The sequence below is a fragment of the Mustela erminea genome, chromosome 5 (assembly GCF_009829155.1).
Source record: "Mustela erminea isolate mMusErm1 chromosome 5, mMusErm1.Pri, whole genome shotgun sequence".
NCBI lineage: Eukaryota > Metazoa > Chordata > Mammalia > Carnivora > Mustelidae > Mustela > Mustela erminea.
In genome coordinates this window covers 78,960,063-78,969,794 of record NC_045618.1, presented here as the reverse complement: position 1 = coordinate 78,969,794, position 9,732 = coordinate 78,960,063, and positions in this window count along the sequence as shown.

Sequence of the window (9,732 nt, the reverse complement as noted above, 5' to 3'; positions counted from 1 at the left end):
TGTAAACAAAGGGTTAAGTGAGTACAGAATAAGGGGTTATTAATTGCAACTTATTTCTAAAAACTTCTTGGAATAGTTGATATTTTCACTTTACCTTAAAAAATAACCAGGAGTTAGCTATGTTGAAATGTGACATTTTCTATGTAGGAGAGGCGAAGACAAAGGCGTGGAGGTCCAAAACTCCCAGTTATGAAATAAATAAAGCTGGGAATAATGCAGGTTGCTGAAGGTGAAGTAACATGATGCAGGACCTTTGAAATTGTGGAAAAACTACAAATTTTTATTTCTATTATGCCTGCTATGAAGAAAATGAGAAATGTAGATCGGTAATATGAGTCCTGGTTTCCTTATCTTTGAAAGAGAAATGATAATAATTATCCCATTAAGATAGTAAGAATTAAACAGGATGAGGCACCTGGGTGGCTCAGTGGGTTAAGCCTCTGCCTTTGGCTCAGGCCATGATGTCAGGGTCTTGGGATCCAGCCCCCCATCAGGCTCTCTGCTCAGCAGGGAGCCTGCTTCCCCCTCTCTTTCTGCCTGCCTCTCTGCCTACTTGTGATCTCTGTCTGTCAAATAAATAAATAAAATCTTAAAAAAAAAAGAATTAAACAGGAGAATGAATGTAAATTATATCATATATATTGTGGCAAATATGTTCTCAATAAATGATAAGTAATTATATATATTTTATAGATGGATATTATATATAAACATATAGAATATATATTAAATATATATATTAAATATATTTACAATTATCTATTATGTGTGTATGTGTGTATATATATATATATATACAGTTACAAATGTATAGATACATACAGAATTGTGTATATTGTTAAAGAGAAAAAATGGAGGAAAAAGAGGAGTACTTTCATGGCTCTCCAAATGGGATAATTTGTGTGAGAGAGAGAGAGACAGACAGACAGACAAGTTCCTAGCACAGAGTGTAACAAGGAGAAGAACTACAAAACACAACCCCAAAAACTAAGAGAAGGAAGAATGCCATCTGAGACTTATGCTTTTTAAAGCAAACTAAGGGATTGAAAGCCAAGTAGTTGTGTAGTGTCTGAATTCATTAACGTATCTAAAGAAAGTGTTTCAATCACAGGGGAGTTAGTCATCTATGGAAACTGAGGAGCAGACAAGCCCCTAAGTTATATATCTGCATTCTCTTCAAAATTCCTGAAGTCCTGAAATAGGGAGAAAGTCTAAGCAAAGGAAATTGTCAATTCCCTTGGCAAGAGTTAAAAAGTATGTGTCCATTTGTTTTTAGCTTGATGGCATAAAGTATTCTAGTTACCTAATTTTTTTTTTGATACAATATATACCCAATTCTCATGTGACTATATTTTGTTTTCCCACCCAGGTGTGCCTTTGTACTGGTCATGCTGGAGTAAGATTTTTATTTCACATAACATAGTTCTTGTTATAAATTAATAAACTAACATTCTGATTGCATTTTTGTTGTTATAGGTTGAATTATATCTCCAAAAAGGTATGTTGAAATCCTAACCCCAGTACTTGTGAATGTGACCTTATTTGAAAATGGGGTTTTAACAGATGTAATCAAGATGAGGTCATATTGGATTAGGGTGGGCCCTAATTGAATGACCAGTGTCCTTATAAAAAGAGGAAATTTAGACACAGACAGACAGAGACATATAGAGAAAAATGCTTTTTGATGATATGTGATGACGGCAGCAGATGTACCTACAAATAAAACAGTAAGGATTACTGGCATCCACAGGAAACTAGGAGAGAGGCATGGAGTGGACAGTCCCTGAGAGTTCTCCAAAAAGAATCAACTTTGTCAACACTTGGTTTCAAAATTCTCCTCTCCAGAACCGTAAGATGATAAATTTTTATTGTTTTAAGACACCCATATTATGGCTGTTCTAGGAAATTAATGTAATAATGAAAGGAAATAATTTATCTTCCTATGTTACAACTTTAAAAAAAGACAGTTTTTTTTATTTGTTGGTTTGGGTTTTATACATACTAGATCAAATATCTTTAGTGATACTTTTCTTAGACATTATTCTTATAAACACTTTAAGGAAGACTTATGAAAATCAATCTATTCTGATTGACTCTTCTCTTTAAAGAATTTGATGTTTTTCACAGTTGATCATTAGTGGCTGCTCATTGTTTTGGATGCTGTGTATATCACTTGCAAAATAATCCCAACTCTTGTTAAAGTAGGAAATAACTGCTCTGTGGTTACCTTCAAAAGAAGGCCTGTTTCTTAGTAGGACAGAGCAGGGTGCGTGTGTCTGTTATAGAAGCTATTGTACAGGAAATGTTCAGAGACTTTTTTTATTTCAATTCTCCAGCTGTTAACTAAATTCGAGTTCTTATTGTTATTTTCCTAAGAAAATAATGAAATATATCATCAATAAAAGTTAAAGGAACAAGGTGAATCAATCTAATGGGAGAATCTAAATCTTCCCAAGGATCCATCTAAGTCCATAAAAAGAGCACCCGTTGATAGGTAACAGCAGGGGATTAAAGACTGAAGCCGTTTACTGCAGGCTATGAATGACCTGATCCCTTAATCCATCTGTCTTTTTATATGAGAATGCTATGCTAATTAGCTGCGTAAATTGTTTCCTGATGACATTAATTTTGTGCCTTTTTGTTATTCTGGGCTTTGACTTTCACTGTATAAAAATATACTAAGGGACATTTCCAATTTAGATAGTTTTGATCCTGATAAATTCCAACACAGAAGCAACGTTGTGGGGAAATATGCATAAATAGCAAACTTAATCAATCCTGGGGATAGACATAGAGGACTTTGGCTTCCTATATAATCGTTCCCTTTAGCTTCTAAAGCATTACATTAACACACTTGAAATGTTGAAACATAATTCAAAGAGAACTACTAGCAAATGCAATTTTCATTGCCCCATTTTCTTTGGAGAAAATCAAGACTTGAATATTAACATGGGGAAAGTAATGGAACAGATAGTCGTGATGTGAAATCTTATTAGTAAACAAGAGCTGCATCTGAAAAAATATTGTCATTAAAAGCTATGTAGTAGTTAATTGAGTTTGATATGAAATTTAGTGCTGGAAAGTTAATGACTAATGCAGCTATTTCACAGAGCTTAGTTACTGCAGGCTCCATAATGATCTCCTTTTGCTTCCGAGCAACAATGAAATTAACCTCTCTTTTGTCCTGCAGGTGTTGTGTTCTGATAATGCATATCCCTTACAAGTTTGGGTAAATTATTTGCTTTGCATATAAATTAACCCTAAGGCTGAATCAATATTAGATTAATGAAATGTAGAAAATATTTTTATTCAAAGAAAACAAAAGATTTATAGCAACTATATCAAACACTAGATCCAGATCCAATTTCAGGAGAATGGATTAACAAAGTATTAACAATGCTCAAAAGAAAGACAGAAAGAGAGAGAAAGAAGGAAAAGTTATATGATTGGGGAGAGGATAATTTTGGAAAGTAAAATGTAATTTCATTATTTTTTACATTAGGATAAAAATAATTGAGAATCAGTACCTTTCCGGTATAAAAATAGTAAAATGTTACTTACTTCACAATTCTTATGACATCTTCTTAGCTCCACTTTCTTAGGGATATATGTCCTTTAGGTAAACTCTAATTTCAAAATGTGAATCATTGCAGCTATAAGGTAAAGACCCAAATTCCACTTTTGTGCAGTAGATTAGTAGCTATATTTCACTGCCTATAAAAAATTTATTTTTTCTTCTGTACCGTCCAGAGACATTTCCCCACATATTTTTCTCTGTATTTTTTTCCTTAGGTATTTACTCTTTTAAAAATATGTGTGTGTATAAATTATTTACAAATATGACATTTTTCTACTTTGAAATGATAGCTAAATTCAAATTACTTTTATTATCTGACAAAATTCAGAATTCAGCCATGTCCTATTAAGTATTTGATGGTGTGTCATAATTACTTCATCAGGTGCACAAATTCTTGTGAATTGGAGGAGAAAGTTAGCACTTTCTCAGCTCTATATATTTGAAGGATATGTTTACCAATGGAAATATTGATCATAAAACTTATTGGTAATGTTCAGATGGTGAAATGGGTGAAGATTTTGTCTACTGATAAATTTAGTGCTTTGTTTACATCTGTTTAACTATTTACAGGAATAATCCTGTTTTATTCACTCCAAACATTCTTTATTCTCCTATCTCACAGTTGAGCATTGGGTATAGCTTTGATATTCTTGGTTCTTGCCAATTGGGTTTAATGTTCATTCTTTGTTTCTAAATTCTAAAAGGAATGTGGAATCTAAAGTACAATAATAATCATTAATAATTTATAAAATGTCCATCTCCAAAACAGAATCAAGGACGCTATAGAAAATAATAAGCACACATTAAACCAACTGGGCACAGTGCCCAGAAATTCTGCCAAGTACACACAATAGGAAAGAAAATAGCTTACGTGTGTGAGGAGAAATAAGTAAGGGAAAACAATGCATGAAAGACTTACAAACAGAACATCTAGGGAGTCAACAGATTTCCAAAGTTCCATAGGAAACAAAAATATTTTGAAGTCCTTTCTCCTGGGTCTACTAACCATCTTACAGTGAAGAACAGATATGAACCCCATCAGAAGAGGCTTAAGCAAACTAAGTATATTCTACAAATTTCAAATTTGCTACATGTAATGGATTATTTTAGGTTTTGCAAATTACCAAGTGATGAATTCTGGGGCGACAACACAGCTACAGGTTTGTGAGGCTTTTCATTTCTGGGTATGATGCAAACCATTTTTTTTTTTTTTTCATATGATTTAGTTTGTAACTCTCTACTTGGGATGGCATGTGATTATGACAAGGGGAAACAAAGAGTCTCACATATAGTCTCACTCACAAACAGTACCTAGCCTTTCTCAGGTCAGGTCTCTCAGCAAATTAAAGCAAGAAAACACTCCCATGACCTGAAGAAATCTATGGAAATCAGTTTACTGAAAGATTGCCTGTGTTCATTTATGTGGGCTTTCATAGGCTGTACATCTGAAGAGCAAGAGCAAATACAAAATGCTAAAACATTTCTTTCTGAGGCCCAACTGCTCCAAAATTCTGTTCTATGAAGGCCTGAGAGTTAAAAACAAATTTGCTTACCTTGCATTTATTCTAAAGCAATAGTTAGGAAGGTGCAACTCAGCTGTAATTGATCAGAGGGCAACCAGGGATATACATTTACTTTTGCTATTATATTCATAGTAAAAGAAAAATAAATGGGAAGAGTCTTTAAAAAAATTTTAAGAAGTTAACACAATGATTTACTCTAATTCTACTCAGTACAAGTAACATTTGGCAGAGTTTTATGAACTTACTATATATTCTAGTCCTCAGCTTATAATCAAGAAAATTAATAGCATAAATCTTGGGATAAACCAGGTAAATTATTTTTTTGGAATATTTCTTTTTTTCCTGAAGTAATATTCAGTGAACTGATAAATCTGCTTTGTTTAATTGAAACCTAGATTTCAAGGATAATATACTCAAGTGGATGGAATATTTACATCAGGAAAATGATTTCTAGTCCATGACACATTATTGTTTACTAGAAATGACTGTCATTAAAACTTATTTTCAAGCCATGTAAAAGAGAATGATCCCTGTGCAAACTTGCTGTCATGCTGTGCTATGAAATCTTATATTTAGAGAAGTATTTAGATATGAAATTCTGGAAACCTTTGAACATAAAGTTCTCAATTAGTTATATGTAATTAAATAAGTTTTATCTAATGTTGTATGCATGTTAGCGGTGTACAGGCAGAGAGGCTGGAGGTAAATAACTCACTAAGTGGGATGACATGTCCACTGTCGAAAATTTACTTCTCTTGTTGTGTCAGTTAATTGGACTAACATAACTTTTCTGCTTAATAGCTTACATGTCTGGGTAATTCTCAATGAGTATAGGAAACAAGAGCTTTTGTTTGTTTGTTTGTTTGTTTTTAAGATTTTATTTATTTGTTTCACAGAAAGAGAGATCACAAATAAGTACAGAGGCAGGCAGAGAGAGAGAGAGAGAGAGGGGAGGCTCCCTGCTGAGCAGAGAGCCCAATGCGGGGCTCAATCCAAGATCATGACCAGATCAACCCTGAGATCATGACCTGAGCTGATGGCAGAGGTTTAACCCACTGAGCCACCCAGGTGTCCCAACAGCTTTTGTTTCTAAGGAAGACTATAGCAAGGGGTATAAACTTTCTTAAGCAGAGGCTGTTAAAAGAGAAATATTTTTTTCTTCTTAATGCATAGCTTAACCAAACTAAGCACTGTTTCTTGGAGAAACCTAATTATCTGAGTAATGTAAATAGAGTCAGTCTTGATTAATTAATCAAAGGGATTTAATTTTTTTTAATTATTTTACCAAGTATCTTCTATGATCTTTGATGTTTTTTTGTAACAATTCCACTAACTCACTGCTTAGTGTTAGGCATTCATAACATAAACAGTTAAGTTCTGAGGATGATTGTTGCAAACTGTGGAAAATAAAAGACGTCAGATGACATTATTCTGAAAGTATTAAGTGATTTCCATGCAAAATATTCTATAACTGAATTTCTCTTAGGATTATGTATACCACTAAGCTATGCTGATCTATTTCTATGCAACGTTGAATTTTCTTATCCATACATTCAAAAAGCACTGGGTACCAGTTCTTTCTGAGGAATCGATGACCAATAAGATTCTTACCTCAACAAATGTATGGTTGGAGACTAAATAAAGAACACAAACTGAGGTAATTGTAATAGAATGCTTTAGTGATACATTAACATTAGGAACAGGAAGGAAAAAATAACAACACTGGAAGAACATCTAAATGCATCTTTGGGTACTTAAGAAAAGTTGTCATTTGAAAATGATCTCTAATCAGAGTTCTAAAGGACAAGTAGGAGTTAATCAGAAAAAGGAGAAAGAACATTCCAGGCATCAAAAGTTCAGGGGCCAGGAAGCAGATTATTAAAATGTTCAATAGCATACAGGTTGATTTTGTTTTACATTTTGAAAATAATATCATGTAGTCTATACCACAGTTCATATCAGAATCTTTTACACATATAACCCCTGTTCTGTGAGGTGCTGATAGGTATTTCTTGAATAAAAATGGAGGTGTTCAGGGTCCAGGTTAAGGAAAAACAAGCACTTCTTAAAATTTGGTTTATTTTTCCTACACAGTTTCTATTTAATAAATTAATGTACAATGTGACTCTGTAGGAAGTGTTAATAGCAATCAGTACTTTCTAAAATTATGTGACCAAGAAACCCTTTACTCACAGAAGAACTCTTAGCACTAGTCTCCTGAGGAATATGCTTTGAGAAATGCTGCTCTACATATGTGTGGGTATAAGATTTTCCAAATCCAGATTCTTTGTAGTAGAAATTTCTGAAAAAGCATGGGGGGATATTATAAAGTTTGATAGAGAATTGTGGTAGTTTGAATGGTGTTCCCCCATAAGGTATATCCAACTGGAAATTTACACGGTGACCTTATATGGAATAAGTGTCTTTGAAGATGTGATTAAGGTAAGGATCTAAATTGTAATTATCTTGAAATGTAATGACTTCTAAATCCAATGATGACTGTTCGTACAAGAGATAGAATAGACAGAAGGAAGAAGTCATGTGATGAGAGAGGCAGAAATTAAAGTGATATGCCTATAAAACTCAAGAATTGCTGACAGCATGAAATGGATTCTCTCTCAGAGCCTCCTATAAAGAACCAATACCACAAACACTTAGATTTCAGACCTCTGCCTCCTACAACTGCAAGAGAATGAATGCATTTCTATTAATTCAAGCCACCAGGTCTCTGGTGATTTGTTATGACAACAGTAGGAACCAAATATAAGGATATACTGCTTTTACATACATGTTCCACTCCAACAAATTTTTTACCTTAACACATATTACCAAGTAGTCCCCAGTGCATAATGATGCCTCTTGAATTCATATCCTCGTAGTGACCTCCCAATCTGAACATAGGTTAGCCTAATGAATTACTTGATCCAAGAGAAAACAGCAGAAGTGACACTGTACAAGTTCCTGTTCTAGGTCTAAAGGAGGCTTTGTAGTTTCCATTACTCCCTCTTAGTTCTCAGCCACTGTGTAAAGATTTCCACGTTAGCTTCCTTGAGGATGAGAAGCCCCATGGTGGAAAAGGGGAATGAAGGACCAGGAGAATGAAAGACCAAGAGGCAGAGAGGAAAGCCTGGTCAACATAAGTCAGTACGGGCTAACATATGAATGGCTCCATCTTGAATCCACCAGTTCCAGTGAAGCTGCTCACTGAATACAAACATATGGGAGTACCTCATCAGTACTATCTGGAGGAAAAACAAGACCTACATCTGTGTCCAGCTTAGATTATAGAACTGTAAGCAGATAAATGCTTGTTGCTTAGTTGTTTTAAGCTGTTATGTTCTGAAGTGATTTCTTATGAGGCAATAGAAAGCTGTGGTCATCTTGTAATATCTTGAAGTATTTATTTATTTTTATTTATTTGACAGAGAGAGAGAGCACACAAGCAGGGAACGCAGAAGGCAGAGAGAGAGGGGGAAGCAGGCTCCCCTGCCGAGTAGGGAACTCAATGCAGGACTTGATCCCAGGACTCTGGGATCATGACCTAAGTTGAAGGCAGATGCCCAACCAACTGAACCACCCAGCCACCCTTCAACTATTTATTTTTAAAACAAGGACAGACAGAACAGATTCTGGATAGAATATCAGGTGGTATGCAAAGGCATACTCATTTCTGTTCAGCTATTCAGAATTTTGATCAACTCTCCTGTCTTTCATTAACGTTAAATCTTTGGGGGAAAAATGCATACTACTTGTATATAAATAGAGACAACTGTTCTGGAACACCCAAATAAAAATTTATATTTAAATTAGGCATAAGTATAGCCAGAGTATAAAGAGCTGAACTTGATTTTTAGTTTATTCTATACTCTCCTTTTATGAGAAACAGACAGATGACAACCTAATCTCTAGGGTTTGTTTTAAAAGGTTGTATCATCAGTACAGCATAGCATAGACTTAGCATAGACTAAGACTATCTTTCATCTTCAATCACTGTAGATAACTCATATTCATAATGATCCTATATGTCTTGATATGGTGTCTGGATATTAACAATTACATTCTGATCAGTTGTTGCTTTAAACATTTAGCTATGTGCCAATTTTTAAAAATAGTTGCAATCCACATAAGATGTATAGTTAACCAGCAGGTGATCAGACATAGAATTATTGGAATCCTGTTTTCATCCATTTTAGATATAATCTGTTTAAAGATACGTTTGAAAACTGACTATTGCAACACATGAACTCTCATGAAAAAATTATTCAAATCTCTCTTTCTGTCTCTCTCTCACACACACACACTTATGCATGCATGCCTCTGGACAGTGAGAATCCATAAATATGGAATTATATTAGATGTAGCAAATAAGCCAACAAGTGTACTGAGCTAATTTGGTAACTTAGTCTTGGTCTTATGAAGGACATTTTCTTTCTCTGTCATAGTCTTTTCTATTAAATGAATGTGGATGCACAGCGATCACTCATTTATTTCTGTGAATATGTATTATCTTGAATAAATTCATCTTCAGTGTTATTTTTTCTTTTTTTCTTTCTGATTTTCTTTTCCCTACATATTTGATATCGTTTCTCTTCTGCTTTTCCATTTTTGGTCTTCCTTCTTCCCTCTTCTTCC